The sequence below is a fragment of the Solanum lycopersicum genome, chromosome 2 (assembly GCF_036512215.1).
Source record: "Solanum lycopersicum chromosome 2, SLM_r2.1".
Classification (NCBI taxonomy): Eukaryota; Viridiplantae; Streptophyta; class Magnoliopsida; order Solanales; family Solanaceae; genus Solanum; species Solanum lycopersicum.
In genome coordinates, this window is record NC_090801.1 from 41,893,542 (window position 1) to 41,916,539 (window position 22,998).

Genomic DNA, 22,998 nt, shown 5'->3' on the forward strand with positions numbered 1-22,998 from the left:
TATTTTCATGTTTATGATTATCTTTCATGAATGTATTAGGGTTAGAACAAAATCATATGTGTTGAGTTATTATTAAATCTTTATGAAACTCAAGAATTATTCATAAAAGTATCTAAATCCTATGAAAATCTTTCCACCATTAATTTTATAAGATTGTTTCCATGAAATTATGAACAGTTATGAAAGTAATAGTTGTTTCTAACTTGAAAACAAAGATTAATGGCTTCTTAATAACTTCTTAATGGTTACTTATGTATTCTTGATGAATCTCTAAAAATTATTCTTATGTTATGAAGCCTACAATTAAGAGAAATAATATTATCATATATTTTGTCTACTCTTGATGCTCTTATGAAATCTTCCACAATTATTTTATTCTTTCAAGACCATGTAATTACCTCCATGAAATATCAAGTTATGTATGTACAAAAAAATCATGTTTCTCGTGGCTACTGTTTATGACCTCTTAACCCTTACAATATCAGTCATTCTCTTAGAAAATCTTATTGCAAAAGTTTGTCCCTTTTTCACATGAGATTGCAAAAGTATGAACTATGATTTTTATGACATTTATTCCAGCATTAATCCTATGAAGTTCTGCCTAAAACTATGAACCATGTTATTTATGATATGATTCACATGATTTTAAATCATGAACTATGATATATGTATTTCAAATATCTTTCAATGAATTTCATCCTGTGAACTTTGAAGTATGTTTTCTTATAATCTCTACAAGACATGTATAGGATTTACGTTATGAAGTATCTTTTAAAGGTAAACATGTTTTTTATGAGTGTTATGTAAGACTATGATATGAGTTAAAGCTATTTCGTGACTTTTTTAAAGTAATGGTAGGCATAAGCTTAAATAACAAATGCCTGAAACAATGTATAAGAATTTAGGTAAGGATTATATTAGTTGTTGAGATGACTCCTCTATATGCCCCTTGGAAGAGCTTATATGGATCAAAAATAAATGTATGGCTCTTGACAAGGTATGTGGTGGCTTAACTAATGGGGCGAAGGCCAGACTCCATGTGCTCTCATGGTGGCTATGTCGGATTAACCTAAAAGGTATGTTATTTTATAAAACTATATATTATTCTTATGATTATAATTTTAGAAATGATGATTTTCGCCACCAATTGAAAAAAGTATTCTAAAACTCATTGAATATAGATATTAAGTTTAATCATCAGTTACTCAGTTTCAGAAGTTCACTTTAAACTCTTTAGTTTCACTAATTGATTTTGATAATGATTATGTTTCTTACATTCGTGTACTTAGATATCTCATGATTTTGATGCTATCCTATTTATGTTCAATTGTTCATATTTAGTCATGTTGAGTTCATCTTTGTAGTTAGTAGTTATCCAATTAGACAAAGGTAAGTTGGAGGTTTCATATATAGACAATTAGACATGCATTCAAGTTTATACCTTGGTGTCATTATTCTTCAAAATTTTAATAATTTATTTTTGAAAAACTCTTATTCAAAGACCTATTTTCCTTTTTATGATGAATTTCTCAAATAGTCTATTTTTTTTAAAAAAATACATTCGTCTCCTATAGATCTATATGGTCATATTTCATGCCATGTTGTGGGTACACTCGAGTCATAAATGACATTGGGTGCTAGCCACATTTACGGTGTAGGCTCGGGGTGTGACATGTTATGTAGCCTATTATCTCATCAGCTTATCCTCCTCCTAAATAAATTCTTTCTTCGATGACAAAAGGAAAAATTATTAAAAGTAGACACCTAAACTTTTAAGAGCCTTTTGTTCTTCTAGGACGTACTGAATATTATGTCACCATAGCTTTTCACTTATTGTTAAGCCGGGAGAATAATACTCTCATCTTAGATGGCATATAACAAAGTATAAACTATTTGAGACATCTAAGTACATGTTTAGAACCTAAAATTCATATACATACTAATGCTTACAATATGTAACTACATTAAAATTTATCTCACATTAGTTTCAAAATCGAAATTTCACTAACTTTGTAGTCATCATCAAACTTCTAATATTAAATGAACATAAAAAAAACAATTATGTGACGAATTCTTGTCTTAAGTTACTAAAATTTTAGATTAATTAAGAAGAATTCAATTCTATAACAAATATACAAATACTCAATAATGTTGAACTAAAGTATTAGGAAGGTAAAATTAACATTAAATAGAAAATATGTCATTAGATTTAAAGTTGTAAACTCTAATTTGTTCACTCAAACTAAAATAACCGGATTCACTATTGACTAATGGAAACATGAAAAGGCAGAATGACAGAAGAAAATGTAGTGAGTAAAACATGATAGAAGAAAATTGTTCAACGAGGAGTATCAAATATTATTGGTAGAGGACAAGTGAAGTTAACAGGATAAAACGCGAATATGATGCCCTCCTACGTTTGAATCAATATCAATTTGTAAAGGAAGCTCTTTCCATTTGCAGTTACAGTTGGGGCAAAGGAGGTTTCAATGCTTAACATTTTATTAAATGTATCTAAAGTGGAAAGAGTGTCTACATTCAAAAGTAAATATGGCGTCGACATTTTAAGTCTTCATCTTTGTTCGCATTATAGGTATCGTTGGCCATATGTGCTGTCAAATGTAGACACTCTTTTAGCTTTAGTTGTATAAGAAGTAATGTTAAGCATGGAAACAACCTTTTCCCCATTTGGAAATGCAAATAGAAGGACATCCCATTTCAATTTTGTAGTGATGTAAATGTAAGAGGACATCATATTCAGGTGTTTTATCTTATTAACTTCTCTCGCTCTCTAACAATGATATCACCACCCTGTCCCCAACATATACAATTTTAAGATGGGGAACCTTTGTTAAGCAGCATCCGCATAGACGGGGTAAAGATATTATTGGTAGAGGATGGAGATTAAAAATGGTGAAATACCCAAATACGATGCACTCCAAAATTTACATTGCTACCAAATTCGGAGCTCGTTCCATTTGCATCTACAAATAGGGAAAAGGGGGTTTTCATAGTTATTGTTATTGCCAATGAAGATAAAGTGGAAACAGTTTTGTAGTAAATATGGTTTTCAATACCTAGAAAGGGAAAAAAGGATGAAAATTGAGAATGGTGCAGCCATATTTACTACTAAATATCGACTCTATCCACTTCAAGTGCATTGGCAATAACGTTAAGCATTGAAATCACCTTTGCCCTATTTGCAATTGCAAATGGAAAGATATCCCTATTTCAATTTGGTAAAAATGTAAATAAAGGAGGACATTGTATTGGGATGTTTCATCGTGTGAACTTCTCTCATCCAGGATTGGCTCCAAGCTTATTTGAATAATGCATCTGCCTTAGCCTTCAAATTTAAGGGCCTCTGTTTTTTACCCAGAATAAATTATGTGTTTTTTTATCGAATAAATTAATTATTTATGATTAAAGTAAATAACTTTTTTTTTAAAAAAACTATTTTATTCTCTTTAATTCGACTTAGATAGAAGAAATTATGAAGAATTATTTCATTTTCTTACACATTCACATTATTGTATTCTTTCAACTCCTATTACACTATCTTCTTTAATTTTTTTATAAGTTAGAGTATTACTCTCTCAAAAATATGAATCAGTAGTCGAAAAGTCCTAATCAAAGTAAATCATAAATTCTTTTTCTATTGATTCTTGGATCTTCAAGCATTACAAAACAATCATAGTAAAATGTTGGGTATACAAATTATCAACTTCTTGAATCAAATTTTGTAGTTCGAACTCTTATCTTTATTTGAAAAATTCCAACTTATTGCTTACAGAAGTATGTTAACGATTGATATAATAATTGGATGAGCACAAAGATGTTTTCCAAAGTTGAATTAATAAAATCTTATCTAAAGATAATAATTGAATAAGAAATCGAATAAATAATTTTTCTAAGAAATATTAAATATATATATTTTGCATTTAAAAATGTAAGAACTTTTTTTTTTTAAAAAAAGTGCATACAAAGTCTATTTAGATTTTAGCCTTTGGTTGAAAATTTACTTTAGGCATCCGATTGCGTTGAGCCGCCCCTGCTCTCATCAACTACAAAAAACATCGCCACCCCACTCCCAACATGTTAAATTTTTAGATAATGAAACTTTTTCAAACAACACCAGCATGGACGGGGTGGAGATATTTATAGTTGAGAAAGAGATATATTAACAAGATGAAATACTTGAAACACATTCCCTCTTACATTTACATTAGTACAAAATAATATTAAAGGGATCCCTTACCTTTGCATATGCAAACTAGGAAATGTGGTTTTCATTCTTAACGTTATTTCCATTTTCAGATAAAGTGGAAAGAATGTGTGTATTCTATGCTAAATATGGCCATGAATACGTCAAATAGGTAAAAGAATGAAAGCTGAAAACGGTAAGGCCATATTTAGTGGTGAATGCGGAAAATATTTCCACTTTAGATGCATTGGCAATAACATTAATCATGAAAACAACATTTGCCCCATTTTATAGATTCAAATGGAAAGAGATCCTTGTAAGATTTGGTAAGTATGTAAATGTAGCAGCGCATAGTATTCGGATGTTTCATTTTGTTAAATTTCCTGTCCTCTGCCAATATATATCCACCCCGTCCCCAACATGTTCAATTTTTCAGATGACGAACCTTTTTCAAACAAACATCGACATGGACAGGGTGAAGATATTATTGGTAGAGTATGAGAGAAATAAACAAGATGAAACAATGAAATACTATGCCTTTTTTCATTTTTATTAGTGCCAAATTAAAATGAAGCTCTTTCCATTTGCATCTACAAATTGCTCAAAGGTGGTTCTCATACTTAATGATATTGCTAATGGAGCTAAACTGAAAAAATGTCTTTGTTCTAGAGTAAATATGGTCATTGGTACATAGAAGGGGAACAAGGATGAAAGTTGAGAACCTTGAGGCCATATTTACTTCTGAATACAAACAACTTTTCCAGTTCAGAGGCATTTGAAATAACGTTAAACATGGAATTCATCTTTGCCTCATCTGTAGATGCAAATGGAAAGTGGTACCTTTTCAATTCATTACCGATGTAAATATAGGAGGGTTTAACTTCTCTTGTCCTGTACAAATAATATCGCCAGCCCATCCCCAACATGTTCAATTTTAAAATGATAAGCCTATTTCAAACAAAATCGACATGGACAGGATGAAGATATTGTTGATAAATGATAATTCATCGAGCCATGCATCCTCAAGATCCCCCATATTTGCTCTATCTGATGCTTCTTTTATTTCATCTGTTACTTCTATCTAATTTATCTGCCTATCAACCTCCTTACATACTATTTATTTGTGGGAGACAACACCAGATGGAGAGGCTGACGTGTCTTAGTTGTCTCACCTTCTACTGTTATCATCTCATCGGACACACTATTTTTGTGATAACTTACGATTTTTAAGAGAGAAGTTTCCACAACTTGAGAGTAGTTTTAACGGAGGGAATAGGAAAGTATATAAGAAATTCTTTCTCCTTGTTTTCATACATGTCCCCAATAATAATTACAGGTTGCTCTTGACGTTCGAAAATTTCACTTATATATATGTCCGAAGATATGGAATATTCTTTATTGTAGGTGAGGCTGCTATGCAATTACGTTAAAACTCATGGGATACGACACTAATGATACCACTAATACACATTGCAAAGGCTTCTTGAATAGTAATAAACCATTAAATAAATGAAAATGTTCCGCTTGATGCATAAGAAATAGCATAAAGAGCAGAAGAATCATGGTCTGAATTGAATTCAAAAAGTCTGAACAAGGAAAGTTGACATTTTCAATGCCATTTGTCTATTACTAGGACGAACTGAATAAGGCATCCGATTCATATAAGGGATCAATATTGGCTTTGAGTATATAAGGTTTGGATTTATGTTGTGTTGATTGAAGGTATCACCATTACACAACTGTCTCTCCCGTCATACAAGAGAATGATACTCGCAATTGGACTCTTTTCATGTTTCTCTTGAAGAACACGATCCCCCAATTTGAGTCCCTTTTCAATACCACAATTTAATAAAATAGTATTTATAGCCAATACAACTTTTAATGCTCTTGTACGATAGGCCATTAGCATGAAGTTTCTATGAGTTATAGATGAGAAAGTAACAATAGCAAGTTGGTAGAAAGTGTAGGAAATATACAAGGATAATACTATCTTTAGAGAATGCTCAAGAAATATATAGGCTACTTGAAACCACTTGAGATTATTACAATCATCAACTATATTACTATTTATACTACTCAAAATAAAAATAAAAAGTGTTGGACAATTGACTAAATACATGTATTACAAATTACTAGATACATGTATTACAAAATTCTAAAAGATTTCTTGAGAAACTAAGACACAATATTGAAATATTAAACATAAAGGTGTGAAGTGAATGCATTAATTCAAATACTCCCCCTTAATACATTTGCTTGAAAACTACAATGCCTTCTAGAAGATGGCAAAACTTTTCACCGGAAGTGTTGTGGTGAAGACGTCAAGAAGTTGTTCTCCTGTCTGACAATAATTCCAACTGAATTTTTCCTTTCTCTTACGTTTTTGAATATCTCCTTTTTGATTTAGTGTGGTTTTAGAAATTCACCTTAGACTTACAACTTCTCTTTCTTTGGGTATACTCACACACTCCCAAGTATAATAATTCTCAATCTTCCGATTTTTTTCTATCAAGCTTTCTATCAAACATCATGCTTTATTGCCTCCTCATAATTTTCTTTCTTAACACTGGAAAAGTTTATTCTTTGAAAAATGTCATATAACATTTTTATTCCTCTTCGAAGTGATTCTTCATCATCTAAATATAATATTTATCTTCCTTGAGGAACATCTTACTCTTGCTCGCCCTCTTCTTGATTTGACACATTTAAAGATATGATAAAAATATTATCTACCTTATTCTTAGTATGTATTTCAGAAAGGTCTTGTATCATGTCTTTTTACTTGAGAAACTTCAAACCAAGAAAATTCCAGTGACAATTTTTGTGTCAAGCTATGAATTATCTACAACTTTTTTTTTGAATTAATTGTAAAGGAAATTTTATTTTTATCATCGGTACATCAACTATGACTTGATTTGGCTCAATTTTATCATAAATATTGCAATAATTATCTCTAAACATAAGATATAACCATTTTCCATGAATTGACCAACACTACGCAAATGTTCTTTCAAGTCAATTAAGAACATCATCACCGCTCCCTTTGATAATGATTGAAATGATATCTTTACCTTTTGCATCAACTACGACTCCATTCCCCATCCTCACTTTAATAGTGATGCAACTATTAATTAAGAAGAAAAAATTTTCGTCTCCAGTCATATGATTTCTACAACCACTATCAACATACTATTCATTGCATTTTGTTGAAGCATCACATTAAGAAGCAAAAGAAAGATTTTCTTCCATTTTTTCCTCCTGTTCCTCACAGAATTTTGCTTTCTCCAGGTGCTTGTGGAAAAAATCATTCTCAATGTGGACAATTTGTTTTATAAAATATACATTAGGGCTTGACTTTGTGCCATTATTTTTCTGCAATGTGAATAGTCCTTTTGCAAATTTTACAAAAAAGAAAAGTACTTTGCTCACCATTTTCTTCAACTTTCTTAGAAGAATCATCATGATCCTGCTTCTTTTTTAGGATTGTAATTCTTCTTTTGTTGATTTTTTTGAGAAATTTTGACAATTCTCATTTATTATGGACTGGAAAGTCGTTTCTTTGGGTTGATCTTCATGAAAAAACCTTTGCTTCTCCTGTGCAGGAAATGATCCAACTAGGTTTTTTATATAAAGCTTAGAAAGATCTTTCGTCTCGTTAGTGATAGAAACAATGTACTCATGTTTTTTTGTGACACTATTTAGAATATTTTCCACAACTTGTTGGTTAGAAATTATATCACCATGATTTCTTATTTCATTCACAAAATTCATGACTTTTGTGTAATATTCATCTATTTTCCAGATTCTATCATCTTCATGTTTTCAAACTCTCTTCTAAGAGTTTGACAAATTATAGTGTGTAATTTTTCGTCAATATACACTTCAATCCCAAAGACTCCCAAGCTTGCTTTGCAGTCTCACAAAGTAGCAATTTTGTAAGCAAAATATGATTTTTAGATTCCTATTTGAATCTTACTCAAGGCTTTTGCATCTTGACGATACTTAGCCTCAAGATCTTTTATCTCTACTATTGAAAGTTCACCATCTTTTTCTGGCTCTTCATAGTCATTTACAACCATTGTCCACATTTCTTGAGCTTTTAGATGTGTTCTCATTCTTATCTTCCAGTATTCAAAATCGGTTCGACAAAAAAATGGAATAAGAGCAACTAAAGAATAAAAACCTTCATTTGTTTTGGATGCCATTTTTTTTTCATCTAAACCTAGATTAAGAACAAAACTTGCTCTTATACAAATTGGTAGGAAACATACAACAAGAATAATATCTTTAGAGAATGCTCAAGTTTTGTATGGGCTACGTAAGACCACTTGAAATTATTACAATCATCAACTACATCACTATTTATATTACTCAAAATAGAAAACAAAAAGTCTTGCACAATTAACTAAATATATGTATCACGAATTACTAGATATATGTATTACAAAATTCTAAAAGACATTTTGGGAAACTAAGAGAGAATACTTAAATACTAACCATGAAGGTGTGAAGTGAATGAATTAATTCCAATAGAAATGCCCTAAGTTATCTATGACAAGGCACAATACTTTATTCAAGAGATTCAACTTTGTTCCATTCATGTTCCCAGTGACATCTAATACTGTAACTAGGTCAATAGGTGTGTGTTTTTTAGTTCCAATCCTTTATTGGTGGTTCCCTTACTCTGAGAAGAGGTGCATATTTTCGCACATTTTTAGCAACTCTAGGAAATTCAGATAAATATCCCACTAGGATCAAAGGTGAGGTTGTATAATTCGTGCCAATCTTTTTAAAAAGAGGCTCATCATATGAAAATTTAACATGCTTGGGAAGGGTTATAGATATTACTCATAGAAGACGAGAGATGTTAACAGGACAATACACTCGAATACGACGTCCTCCTACATTAACATGAATATCGAATTGAAAAGGGTAACTCTTTCCATTTTCATCTGCAGATGGGACAAAGGTGGTTTCCATGCTTAACGTTTTTGCCAATGCATCTAAAGTGGAAAGATTGTCTGCATTCAATAATAAATATGGCCTCACCATTTTAAGCCTTCATCATTGTTCCCATTCAATGTATTGTTGGTCATATTTATGATCAAATGTAGACACTCTTTTAACATTAGTGGTATTGGCAATAATGTTAAACATTGAAAAAACTTTTGCCCCATTTGGAGCTGCAAATGGAAGGAGATCACTTTTTAATTTTTTGGTGATATAAACGTAGGAGAACATAATATTTAGGTGTTTTATGCAATTAACTTCTCTCTCCCTCTACCATTAATATCTGCACCCCATCCCCAGAATGTTCAATTTTAAGATGAGGAACCTTTTCCAAACAATATAAGCATGGACGAGATGGATATATTATTGGTAGAGGATGGGAGAATTTAAAAGGATGAAATACCCCAACAATATGCACTTCTACATTTACATTAGTACCAAATTGAAATGGGAGCTCTCTCCATTGGTATGTGCAAATGGGGAAAATGTGGTTTCCATGCTTAATGTTATTGCCAATGAAGATGAAGTGTAAAGATTTCTACATTAAATATGGTTATCGATACCTAGAATGGGAACAAGGATAAAAATTATTAATGGTGTGGCCAAATTTACTTCTAAATGCAGGCAGTTTTTCAACTTCAAGTGCATTGGCAATAACAGTAAGCATAACTTTTTTTCCTTATTTGTAATTGCAAATGGAATGAGAACCCTTTTTTTATTTGGTACTAATGTAAATGTAAGAGGATAGTGTATTTGGGTGTTTCATCATGTTAACTTCTCTCATCATATTCCCAGAAATCTTTGAACATGGAATCTTGTGGCTTGATCTTGAGATTGAAGGAACTTGGGAAAATCTTAGACGGAAAGTATTTCTTTATATATTGATTTTTTGACAAAGAAGTTTTAGGGTTCTTGATAATTTATATTGATGAATTTTGAGAGGATATCTAGTTAAGTTTTTAGAGAATTTTTAGATACTTGATAATTTATATTGATGAATTTTGAGAGGATATCTAGTTAGTTCAATGATATAATTGGTTAAAATACTCATAAACAACTTAGAGAAGGGTCAAAAATCTTGAAAAAAGACCGAAATAATCCTAGAACGCATTTTGGATGTTGCTGGACAAAGAAATGCAGAAGGCCTCCACGGATAGCTCTATGGTTCGTGGAACATTCTGCCATCCTTTGTTGCAATCCATAGAACTTGGATGGCAAGATTTAAATAAAATGGGCATAACCTTTTTTTCCGAACTCAAAATGAGGCAAACTTTGTGATGTTGACAAGATCACTCATAAACCTTCAATTTGATAGGTTAAGTAACAACTAATTCATTATATGCTAAGAGATATCTTATATCAAAACTTAATTTGTAATGAAGCTTCCAACTCAACGTTGTGTTAGGGGAGTCTAGTGACCTTAATTCATCTCCAAAATTATTCTCATACTAAAACTGTAACACTTAAAAGAACAATTTAAGAATCACCTAAAATGACCTTATACAAAATGAAGAATAGTTCGGATCTTATCATAGAAACTTCTAGGTGTTAAAACTCAACTCATGGTATATATATATATATATATATATATATATATATATATATATATATATATATATATATATAGTAAACGAAATAAAACACTACCTTGCAATATGAATTTACTGTTTCCTCTTTTGGGTTGTTGACACCTCTTCGTGCTCCTTCACTGGAAAAAGAGGTAGATACTCCCATTTTTTTTCAGGACACGAGTGGCTTGCTAAATATTTTCACGTAAAATCTCATTAGCTTATACTTCCTGGTTCATGTTACGGATGGGTTGAAAGACCACTGTATTGTCTTCTTCTCTTTTATTTTTAGTTTCGTTCTATCTTCTTTTATATTTTTTTTCAATTGGTTAATAAAATACCTTTAGTCTATATTGTTTTAATGTTAATAACTATTCTTGATTGATATGAAAGTGTATAAATTTTGTGGTTCTTTTAATGAATATTATTGGGGTGTAGCTTATGAGTTTGGTCTGCTTTGATTGGGTAGTGTGTCGGGTGACAGTCACTTGGATTTGGAGAGCGACCAAAGTTCTTTCATATCATGCCTGTCGCATCACCCATATATTTTGTACGAAATGATGCAAAAGAATTTGATGATGAATATATTTTCCTCAACTTGATAGAACTTGAGACCCCCTAATGTGTGAATGGTAGAAGTTTGAAATAACTATTGGAACGAGTCTATCCATAAGGTATGTAATGTAACACCTCAAAAATTTCTACTAACATCTGAACTATTCTTTGTATGGAAATAGTCTTATACCAGGTTATTATCAATTGTGCATGTGTTAAGATCAATTTCTAAATAGGCGATGTGTATAATATGTAAATTAGGGTCATAAGGAACCTGTAGCACTTTGTTGAGTACAAAGCATACCTGTCATTTAAGTTTTTTATAAGATCATGAGGATTAAAACTGAAAAGATTATATATCTTAATATATCATGAATTAGGTGAGCCACATCCTATCAAATTAAAGGACCTAGAGTCTTCTTTCCAACGTCACCGACCATCCATCTGTTGAACAATGGAGTATAAAGTTAATGTTAGATTACTAAAGTTGCCGAACTGCATCGTCAAAATGGCCCAAAAATCTTCATAAATTTTTAAATTTTATGATACAAAGATCCACTTTGGCAATGCTCAAAATATTTTGACAATGGGGCCTACAAGTCACCGAAGTGTCATACAAGATTCATTACAAGGTCATTTTGTTTTATTTTCCTATTATTCTTATTTTCAAAAATGGGTATTATTGACCTTCTACTCTATATGAACTTCCCTAATCCTTTATAACTTAATAACATCCTAATACATAGATTAACTATCAAAATCACTAATTCTCCTTCTCCCAAAGATCTAGAACATCATGAGTGGGTTCTCCCGATTTTTCAAGATATAAAGCCTCCATGTTCAAGATTCGCACATAAAATCCTAGGGTTTTTAATCAAGATTATTTCCCAAATTTTCATCCCCGAGAATTCCATAAAAGTATTTCACATGTTCGACCTTTAAGGTTTCAAGCACAAAACTTTTTCTTCAAGAACTCTTGTTTTTCTTGGTATGTAAAGCTACGTCTGTGTGTGGGTAAGTCCCAAAATCCCTAATTCTCATTATCCAAAAGATCTAGAACATCAAATGAGTTTTCCCAATTTTCAAGATCTAAAGCCTCCATGTTCAAGATTCGCTCCGAGAATCCTAGGGTTTTGAATCAAGATTATTCCCCCAAACATTATCGCTGATAATTCCAAAGAATTATTTATTATGTTCAAGATGTAAGGTTACAAGCACAAACCTTTATCTTCAAGAACTCTTGTTTTTCTAAGCGTTAAGGTTATGTTTGTATATGGGAACATTTTGATCGGTCCAACAGATTACATTTTTATGTTTAAGAGTATCTTTCATGAATGTATTAGGGTTAATACGAAATCGATGTTCTTGAATTATTCTTAAATCTTCATGAAACCCAAGAATTATTCATAGAAGTATCTAAATCCAATAAATATCTTACCACCATGAATTTTATAAGGCTGCTTCCATGAAATTTTGAACAATTATGAAACTAGTTGTTTCTATCTTGAAAACTATTTAATGGCTTCTTAATAACTTTCTAATGTTTACTTGATGTATTGCTGATGAATCCCTAAAAATTATTATTATATTAGGAACCCTAGAATTAAGACCAATGAAATTGTCATATATTTCGTCAACTCTTGATGCCCTTACGAAATCTTCCATGATTTTTTATTTATTTAAGACAATGTAATTACCTCCATAATGAACTGCCATTTTATTTATGTAGAAAATTCATATTTCTTGTGACTAGTGTTTATGGCCTCTTAACCCCTACAATATCAGTCATTATCTTAGCAAATCTTATTTCAAAAGTTTGTCCCTTTTTTCACATGAGAGTGCAAAAGTATGAAATATGATTTTTATAAAATTTATTTGAGCATTAATACTACGAAGTTATGCCTAAAACTATGAACCATGTGATATATTATATGACTCACATGATTTTAAATCATGAACTATGATATATGTATTTCAAATATCTTTCAATGAATTTCATCCTATGAACTTTGAAGTATGTTTTCTTATAATCTCTACAAGACATGCATATGATTTATGTTATGATGTTTATATTTTAAAGGTAAACATGTTTTTATTGGTGTTATGTAAAATTACGATGTATGAGCTTAAAGCTATTTCATGACATTTTTAAGTAATAGTACGCATAAACTTAAATAAAAATGCCTTAAACTATGTATACCATTGTAGGCAAGGATTATATTAGTTATTGAGATGATTCCTCTATATGCCCCTTGGAAAAGCTTATCATGGATCTAGAAGAAATGTATGACGCTTGACAAGGTAGATGGTGTCTTAACTTATGGGGCAACGACCAGACTCCATGTGCTCTCATGGTTGCTATGTCGGGTTATCCGAAATGGTATGTTATTTTAGGAAACTAATATATTATTCTTATGATTATAATTTTATGAATGATTATTTTCTCCACCATTTAAAAAGAGTATTCTAAAACTCATTGCATATAGATATATAGTTTAGTCATAAGTTACTCAGTTTCAGAAGTTCACTTTAAACTCTTTTGTTGTATTAACTGATTTTAATAATCATTATGTTTCTTACATTCGTGTACTTAGATATCTCATTATCTTGATTCTATGGTATTTATGTTCAATTGTTTAGGTTTAGTCATGTTGAGTTCATCATATTTGACATATTGATAACAGAGTATAAAATATTTGAGACATCAATGTACATGTTTAGAGCCTAAAATCCATATACATACTAATGCGTACAATATGTAACTATATTAAAATTTATTTCACATTAGTTTCAAAATCGAAAGTTCACTGACTTTGTAGTCATCAACCAACTTCTAATATTAAATGAACTTAAAATAACAAATTATGTAAGGAACACTTGTCTTAAATAACTTAAATTTATGATTAATTAAGAAGTTATTAAATTCTATAACAAATATACAAATACTCAATAATTTTGAAGTAAAGTATTAGGAAGGTAGAATTAAGATTAAATAGAAAATGTCATTAGATTTAAAGTTGTAAAATCTAAATTTTTCACTCGAACTAAAATAACCTGATTCACTAAATGACTAATGGAAACATGATAAGGCAGAATAGTAGAAGAAAATGTAGTGAGTAAAACATTATAGAAAAAATTGTTCAACAAGGAGTATCAAATATTAAGCTTTGTGAACTTGCACCTCTCTTCAAGAAAATGATCTCCCATCTTGAGTCCTTTTTCAATCCCATAATTTAATGAAATGCCATTTATAGCTAATACATATTTTGATGCTCTTGTTTGATAATCCATCATAATAGGTAGCTTCTATGAGATATAGATGAGAAAGTAACAATAGCAAGTTGGTTGAAAAGCCCCACGTTCTCAAAAACAAGACGCATTGCTTTCTTCTAGAGAGCCAACTTTGTTCCATTCATGTTACCACTGACACCTAGTAGTGTAACTACGTTCTAGGTTCCAATACATTAGTGTTGTTGCCCTTAATCTAAGAAGAGGTGCAAATTTTTTCACATTTCAGCAACTTTAGGAAATTTGGATAAATATCGCAGGAGGATTGGTGGTGAGGTGGCATATAATCTGTACCAATATTGTTTTGAAGATGCTTTTCATCTTATAATTGGAAATGCTAGGGATCGGTGTATGCATCAAATTTGGAAGCAAAGAAAAGGTTTTCTTCCCTTTCTTCCTCCTGTTTTTCACAAAAATTTGCTTGCTCCCATTTCTTGTGCCACCAATACTTTTCAACATCACCAAACTTTTTACAACAATTACATGGGGCTTGACTTTGTGCGAATATTTTTCTGCATTGTGATTAGTCTTTTTGCAAACTTTACAAAAAAAAACTAGAGTTTTTCTCACCTTTTTCTTCAACCTTCTTGAAAGAACCATCATGATCCTGCTTCTCTTTTGGCTTGTAATTCTGTTGACTTTTTGAGAAATTTTGAGAATTCTCATTTGTTTTAGACGGAAAACCATCTGTTTGGGTTGATCTTTACGAAAATACCTTCACTTCTCGTGTGCACGAAATAATCCAACTAGCTCTTTGATGAAAAGCTTATAAAGATCTTTCGTCTCCTCAGTGATAATAACAACGTACTCATACTTTTCTGTGACACTAATTAGAATATTTTCCACAACTTGTTGGTCAAAAATTTTATCACCATGATTTCTCATTTCATTAACAATAGTCATTACTCTTGTGCAATATTCATCATTCCTTTCAGATTCCATCATCTTTAAATTTTAAAACATTCTTCTACGAGTTTGAAGATTTATAGTGCGTACCTTTTCGTTACCATACACCTTAGTTTTCAGAGAATCCCAATCTTCCTTTGCAGTCTCACAAGTAGCAATTTTTGCAAAATTTGTTCTTGCGACTCCCATTTGGATTTTGCTCAAGGCTTTTGCATCTTGACGATACTTAGCCTCAAGATTTTTCATCTCTGCTACTTGCTACAATAGTCCACAAACCTTCAACTTTCAAATGCATTTTTATTCTTATCTTTTAGTATTCAAAATAAGTTCCATAAAAAGATAGAATAAGAACAATTGAAGAATCAACACCTTCAGTTGTTTTGGATGCCATATTTTTTTCTTCACCTAACCCCAGATTAAGAATGAAAACCTGTTCTGATACCATTTGTAGGAAATATGGAAGGAAAATGGTATCTTTAGAGAATGCTCAAGTTTATTTTAGGCTATTTAAGGCCACTTGAGATGATTACAAACATCAACTACATCACTATTTATACTACTTAAAAAAGAAAACAAAAAGTCTTTCACAAATAATTAAATACATGTATCACAATTTACTAGGTACATGTACTACGAAATTCTAAAGAGAATTCTTGAAAAAGTAAGAGACAATTTCGGAAGACTAAACATTGATGTATTAATTCAAACATCTCTTATGCTTCTTTTATTTCTTCTGTTACTTCTATCCAATTTGTCTGTCTATCAACCTCCAGACATACTATTACATATGTGGGAGACAACACTTGATGGAGAGGCTAACGTGTCTTATTTGTCTCACCCACTATTGTTATCATCTCATTGGGCACAATATTTTTGTGATAACTTACGATTTTTAAGAGTGAAGTTTCCACAAATTAAGTAGTTTTAACGGAGGGAATAGCAAAGTATATAAGAAATTCTTTCTCCTCATCTGCATACATGTCCCGAACTATTGTAGGAAAAGACCAAAATCTCATTGAGTTAATTATTGTCGGACCAAACGATGACCTGAACTGATGGGCTGTCGATTATCGAAGGTACGTTGTTTGGATGTTCTCGACAATACTTTACTAGAATGGATATAACTTTTTATTTGGAGGTTGGAATTTAGCAAACTCGATGGCTATGGAATGATAATTCAATTATCTATCTTTTGATAGGTTATGGCACACATAATTCATTTTGTGCTAACAGTTATGACCATGTGAAGTTGACCCAACAACATTTCCTCCCTACTAAGTGCTAACTTTTATCTACGGTCAGACCTACCGTAGATCGAACGACGGTCCGTGTTGGTGATCCGTAGTTCATGTCAGAGGCTGGGTAACTTGAGTCTTAAGCTATAGACACAGACCACGGACCGTAGATCCATCTCCGGATCGACACTTCGTCGTTTTTTAGGCTGAGTTTTTTGGGAGAGTTTCAATGGAAAACGACGGTTGAACATTACGGGCCATAGATCATACTATGGTACGTCCAAAGTGACTGTCGATTGCACCAACAGATTTTTGAAAAGCTAATTTTTGGTCTGTTTTGAATACGGGGTGTTACAAAAGATGAAGTGGAAATATGTCTACACTAAATATTGGTATCTATACCTATTAATGGAATAAGGATAAAAAATATGAACGGTGCGTCCATATTTACTGCTAAATAAAGGCACTTTTTCCACTTCAAGTGCATTCGCAATAACATCAAGCATCCAAAAAAATTTGCCCCATTCGCAATTGCAAATGGAATGAGAACTTTATTTTTATTTGGTACTAATGTCAATGTAGGAGGATAGTGTATTCAGGTGTTTCATCATGTTAACTTCTCTCATCATATTCGGGGAAATCTTTGAACATGGAATCCTGGGCTTGATCTTCAGAGAGGAAGAACTTTGGAAAATCTTGGATGGAAAATTTTCCTTTTTATATTGAATTTTTGACATAGAAGTTTTATGGTTCTTGATCAAAAAGAGGAAATTAGGTGAGTTTTAGGAGAATTTTTAGATACTTGAATCTTTACGATGAATTTTGAGAGGAAATCTAGTTAGTTCAATGATTTAATTAGTTAAAACACTCAAACACGACTTAGAACAGGGTTAAAAGCTTGAAAATACCAAAATAACCCTGGAACGCATTCTGGATGTTGTTGGTGAAAAAAGGCAGCAAGCCTGGATGGCTCTACGGTTTGTGGAACATTCCGCCATCCGTTGTAGTCACCCAGAGAAATTGGACTGCAAGGTTTTACTAAAATGGGCATAACCGTTTATTCGTAACTCAAAACGAGGCAAACTTTGTGATGTTTTCAAGATCACTCATAAACCTTCAATTTGATAGGTTAAGTAACATGTAATTCATTATATGCTAGGAGATATCTTTTATCAAAACTTAATCGGTAAAGAATCTTTCAAATAAACTTTGTGTTAGGGGACTCTAGTGACCTTAATTCATATAAAAAATTGTTCTCATACTAAAACTGTAACACTTAAAAGAACAATTCAACAATCACTCAAAATGACCTTATACGAAATGAAGAATAGTTCGGATCTTAGCTTATAAACTTTTGGGTGTTACAACTCAACTCATGGTAATATATATATATAGACTTGTCACCAAAATAAAACACTACCTTGCAATATGAATTTACTATTTCCTCTTTTGAGGTGTTGAAACCTATTCGTGCTCCTTCACTAGAAAAAGAGGTAGATACTCCCATTTTTTCTTTTTGAGGACTCAAGAGTGTCTTGCTAAAACTTTTCACCAAAAATCTCTTTAGAGTATACTCCCTTGTTCATCTTACTGATGGGTTTAAAGACTACTTGTATTCTTTCCTTCTCTTTTGTTTTTTGTTTCATTCTACTCTTTTGTATTTTTTTCAATTGCTTAATTTAATACCTTTAATGAATGTTGTTTTAAAATTAATAACTATTAATGATTGATCTGGAAGTGTATAAATTTCATGGTTGTTTTTAACGCATATTATTGAGGTGTAGCAAATGAGTTTGGTCTGCTTTGATTGGGTAGTGTGTCATGTGTAGGTCACTTGGATTTTCAAAGCGACAAAAGTTCTTTCTTATTTTGCCAGTCGCATCACCCATATATTGTGTACGAATTGATGAAAGAGAATGTGATGAAAAATATATTTTCCTCAACTTGATGGAAGTTTAGCACCCCTGAATGTGTGAATGGAAGAAGTTTGAAATAACTATTGGATAGAGTTTATCCATAAGGTATGTTATGTAACTTATCAAAAATTTCTAAGCTAACATCTGAACTATTCTTTGTACGGAAATAGTCTTATACGAGGTTATTATCAATTGTCCATGTGTTAAGATCAATTTCTAAATGTGGGATGTGTATCATATGTATATTAGGTCATAAGCAACCTCTAGCACTTTGACTAGTACAAAGCTTCCCTATCAATTAAGTTTTCATAAGATCATGAAGAGTAAAACTGAAAAGATTATATATGTTAAAATTTGATGAGTTAGTTGAGACACAACCTATCAGATTAAAGAAGATTGAGTCTTGTTTCCAACGCCACCGACCATCCATCAATTCAATGATGGGTATAAAGTTACTGTTAGTTTACTAAAACATATCTGGGTTGAATTTAGTGATTAACACCCATAAGTTCGGTGAATCGCTGAAGATGTTTTACATTGCCGAACTATATTGCCAAAATGTCCCAAAAAGCTTCACAAATTGTTTAATTTTTATGATTCAAAGCCCCACTTTGGCGATCCTCAAAATATTTTGATGATCCACTTGTAGATTCAATTGGAAGGATATTCTTTTTAATATGGTAGTGATGTAAATGTAGGAGGACTTCGTATTCAAGTGTTATATCCAATTAACTTTTCTCACCCTCTAACAATGATATTGCCACCACGTCCCCAACATATACAATTTTAAGAAGGGGAACCTTTTTTTAAAAAAACATCGACATAGATACGGTGGATATATTATTGGTAGAGGATGAGAGAGTTTAAGAGGATAAAATACCTGAATAGGATGTACTCCCACATTTACATTACTACCAAATTGAAACAGGAGCACATTCCATTTGTTAGGACCGAAAATAAGCAGGTGTAACTGTGGAATCTAGCAAAGCAAACCTCAAAAGACCACGAGTAAGAAGACACCGAGAAATATACCAAAAGACACAAAGATTTAACGGGGTTCGGTCAATCGACCTACGTCCACAAAGGAGATGAGAAATCCACTATAAATATGAGAGTACAAAATACAGAGGGAAACAACCTCAACCAATTCACTCGGAATACATGGGAGATTCACACAAGTGATAACGTATCAAGCTTGTGACCCACAAATTCTCCCTCTAACCAAAACTCTCAAATCCCATAAAACTACATTGTGAATGCTGATTAAGTTAGAAGGAACATTCCTCTATTTATAGAGTCCTCAACCTTTTTCTACTAGAAAAAGGATTAGTCAATCCAAAACCTTTTCCTATAAGGAAAACATATTTATGGTAAGAAATCAGGGCAAATAAAACCCAACAAATCTCCCCCTTGGCTTGAATTTCTGACAAAATAAATTTGTCCACCGTCTTTACTTAATCTTCAACAACTTGCTTCTCCTCTCCATAATCTCCTTTGCAAAACTTTTGTCTCAACACAGAGAACCTCTCTGAAACAATTTCTCCAACAAAATCTTCATTACTGTCAAAAATGGTTGCGGCTAGAACTACACCCGCCAAGATGAACACCTCTTTCTAACCTGGTTCAATCATCAATTATCGAATCACAAAACCTGACTCCATCATTAAATCTGGCTCTGATACCACTTGTTAGGATTGAAAATAAGAAGGTGTAAACGCGGAAGCTAGCAAAGCAAACCTCAAAGACCACGAGTAAGAAGAAAACGAGAAGTATATTAAAAGACACAAAGGTTTAACGTGGTTCGGTCAATCGACCTACGTATACAAAGGAGATGAGCAATCCACTATAAATATGAGAGTACAAAATACAGAGAGAAACAACCTCAACAAATTCACTCAAAATACATGGGAGGTTCACACAAGTGATAACGTATCATGCTTGTGACCCACAAATTCTCCCTCTAACCAAAACTCTCAAAGCCATTAAAACTACATTGTGAATGCTGATTAAGTTAGAAGGAACATACCTCTGTTTATAGAGTCCTAAACCTTTTCCTACAAGAAAAGGATTAGTCAATCCAAAACCTTTTCCTAAAAGGAAAACCTATTTATGGTAAGAAATTTAGGGCAAAAAAAACCTAACAAATCTCCCCCTTGGCCTGAATTTCTGACAAAATAAATTTGTCCACCTTCTTTACTTAATCTTCAACAATTTGCTTCTCCTGTCCATAATCTCCATTGCAAAATTTGTGTCTCAACACAGAGAACCTCTCTGAAACAATTTCTCCGACAAAATCTTCATTACTGTCAAAAAGGTTGCGGCTAGATCTACACCCCGTCAAGTTGAATACATCTTTCTAACTTGGTTCAATCATCATTTATCGAACCATAAAACCTGACTCCATTATTGAATCTAGCTCTGATACCACTTGTTAGCACCAGAAATAAGGAGGTGTAAATGTGGAAGCTAGCAAAGCAAACCTCAAAAGACCACGAGTAAGAAGACAACGAGAAATATACCAAAAGACACAAAGATTTAACGGGGATCGGTCAATCGACCTACGTCCACAAAGAAGATGAGCAATCCACTATAAATATGAGAGTACAAAATAGAGAGGGAAACAACCTCAACCAATTCACTTGGAATACATGGGAGGTTCACACAAGTGATCACGTATCAAGCTTGTGACCCACAAATTCTCCCTGTAACAAAAACTCTCAAAGCCCTTAAAACTACATTGTGAATGCTGATTAAGTTAGAAGGAACATTCCATTATTTATAGAGTCCTCAACCTTTTTTTACTAGAAAAAGGATTAGTCAATCAAAAACCTTTTCCTAAAAGGAAAACCTATTTATGGTAAGAAATCAGGGCAAATAAAACCCAACACCATTTGCATCTACAAATAGGTCAAAGGAGGTTTTCATGATTATTTTTGTTTCCAATGAGGATAAAGTGGAAACATTCATATAGTAAATATGGTTGTCGATACCTAGAAATGGAACAAGGATGAAAACTGTGAATGTTGCAGCCATATATACTGCTGAATGAAAATACTTTTTCCACTTCAAGTGCATTGACAATAACATTAAGCATTGAAATCACCTTTGCCTTATTTGAAATTACAAACGGAAAGACATCCCTCTTTCAATTTGGTACTAATGTAAATGTAGGAGGACATTGTATTTAGCTCTTTAATCATGTTAACTTCTCTCATCCAGGGTTGACTCTATGCTTATTTGAATAAGGCATTTTCCTTAGCCCCAAATTTTAAGGGCCTTCGTTTTTTACCAAGAATAAATTATATGTTTATCTTTTGTGGTATAAATTCATTATTTATGATTAAATAATCTAATTTTTTTTTAAATAATATTTTATTCTCTTTAATCTAATTTAAACAGAAGAAATTAAGAAGAGTTTTTTTTATTTTCTTACACATTCACATTATTGTATTATTTTAACTCCTGTCTGTAACACCTCGTAGCTAAAGCAGACAAAAATTAGTTTTTCAGAATACCTGCAGGTGCAACAGACAAGACCATCAACGGACCGTAGCCTGACCCATGGTCCATCCTGCACAATCATTGATGGGCTCAGACACTCCCAAAAACTCAGCCGGGAAAAAATTGGCTAAGTTTTATTTGACGGTCCGTAGTCTATGACTGTCGATCGAGACCCCTATTCACCCACTCTCTAACAAGAGCTACGGATGACCAGCACAGTCCATAGGTGGAAAATTGGCAGATAGTTAAGGGGAAATGCAGTTGGGTAAACTTCAAATGGTCATTACTCTTAGCACAAAATAATTAGGTGTCCCATTACCTACCCACAGATATATAATTGAATTATCTTTCCATAGCCACTAACCTTTGTATAATCAGACGTCCAAGTAAAAAGTTATGCCCTTTTTAGTAAGGCTTGTCGAACACGCCCAGTTGACGGACCCAACGACGGGGCGTCGGTCAGACGACGGACCGTCGGTCCTGGCAATCGTTTGGTCAGACAACAACTTTCCCAGGGGTCTTTTTGACCTTTCCCACTTCTTTAAACCTTAATATAAGTCATTTTGTCCCTAAATGATCATATTTTAGTCAGTTTATGCCTAGAAACATAAGTAAAACATATCTAAGTCAAATCATTAAATCAAAACTTAGAAAATTAGAAGCAAGAGAGGAGAAAAATCTCAAGAACCCTAGTTTTAAAATGCAACAAGTTCTAGCAGTTCCAGCCCCGAAACTTGAGTATTTTTCCGTGGATTTCATCACTAGGTATGTAGGATTTCACTAGTGGGTTCCTTCCACCCATTGGGTCCCTAGTT

The 22,998-nt window shown here is 32.4% G+C and overlaps 1 long non-coding RNA gene across 1 annotated transcript in view; it reads left to right on the top strand.

The window, feature by feature from the left end:
• Nucleotides 1-327: 327 nt before the first annotated feature.
• Nucleotides 328-22,998, top strand: part of LOC138341699 (uncharacterized) — a 33,095-nt gene continuing 10,424 nt past the window's right edge. The window contains exons 1-2 of the long non-coding RNA XR_011214552.1: nucleotides 328-1,076; nucleotides 13,546-13,717. This is a non-coding gene — a long non-coding RNA (uncharacterized lncRNA). The remainder of the gene's footprint in view (nucleotides 1,077-13,545; nucleotides 13,718-22,998) is intronic.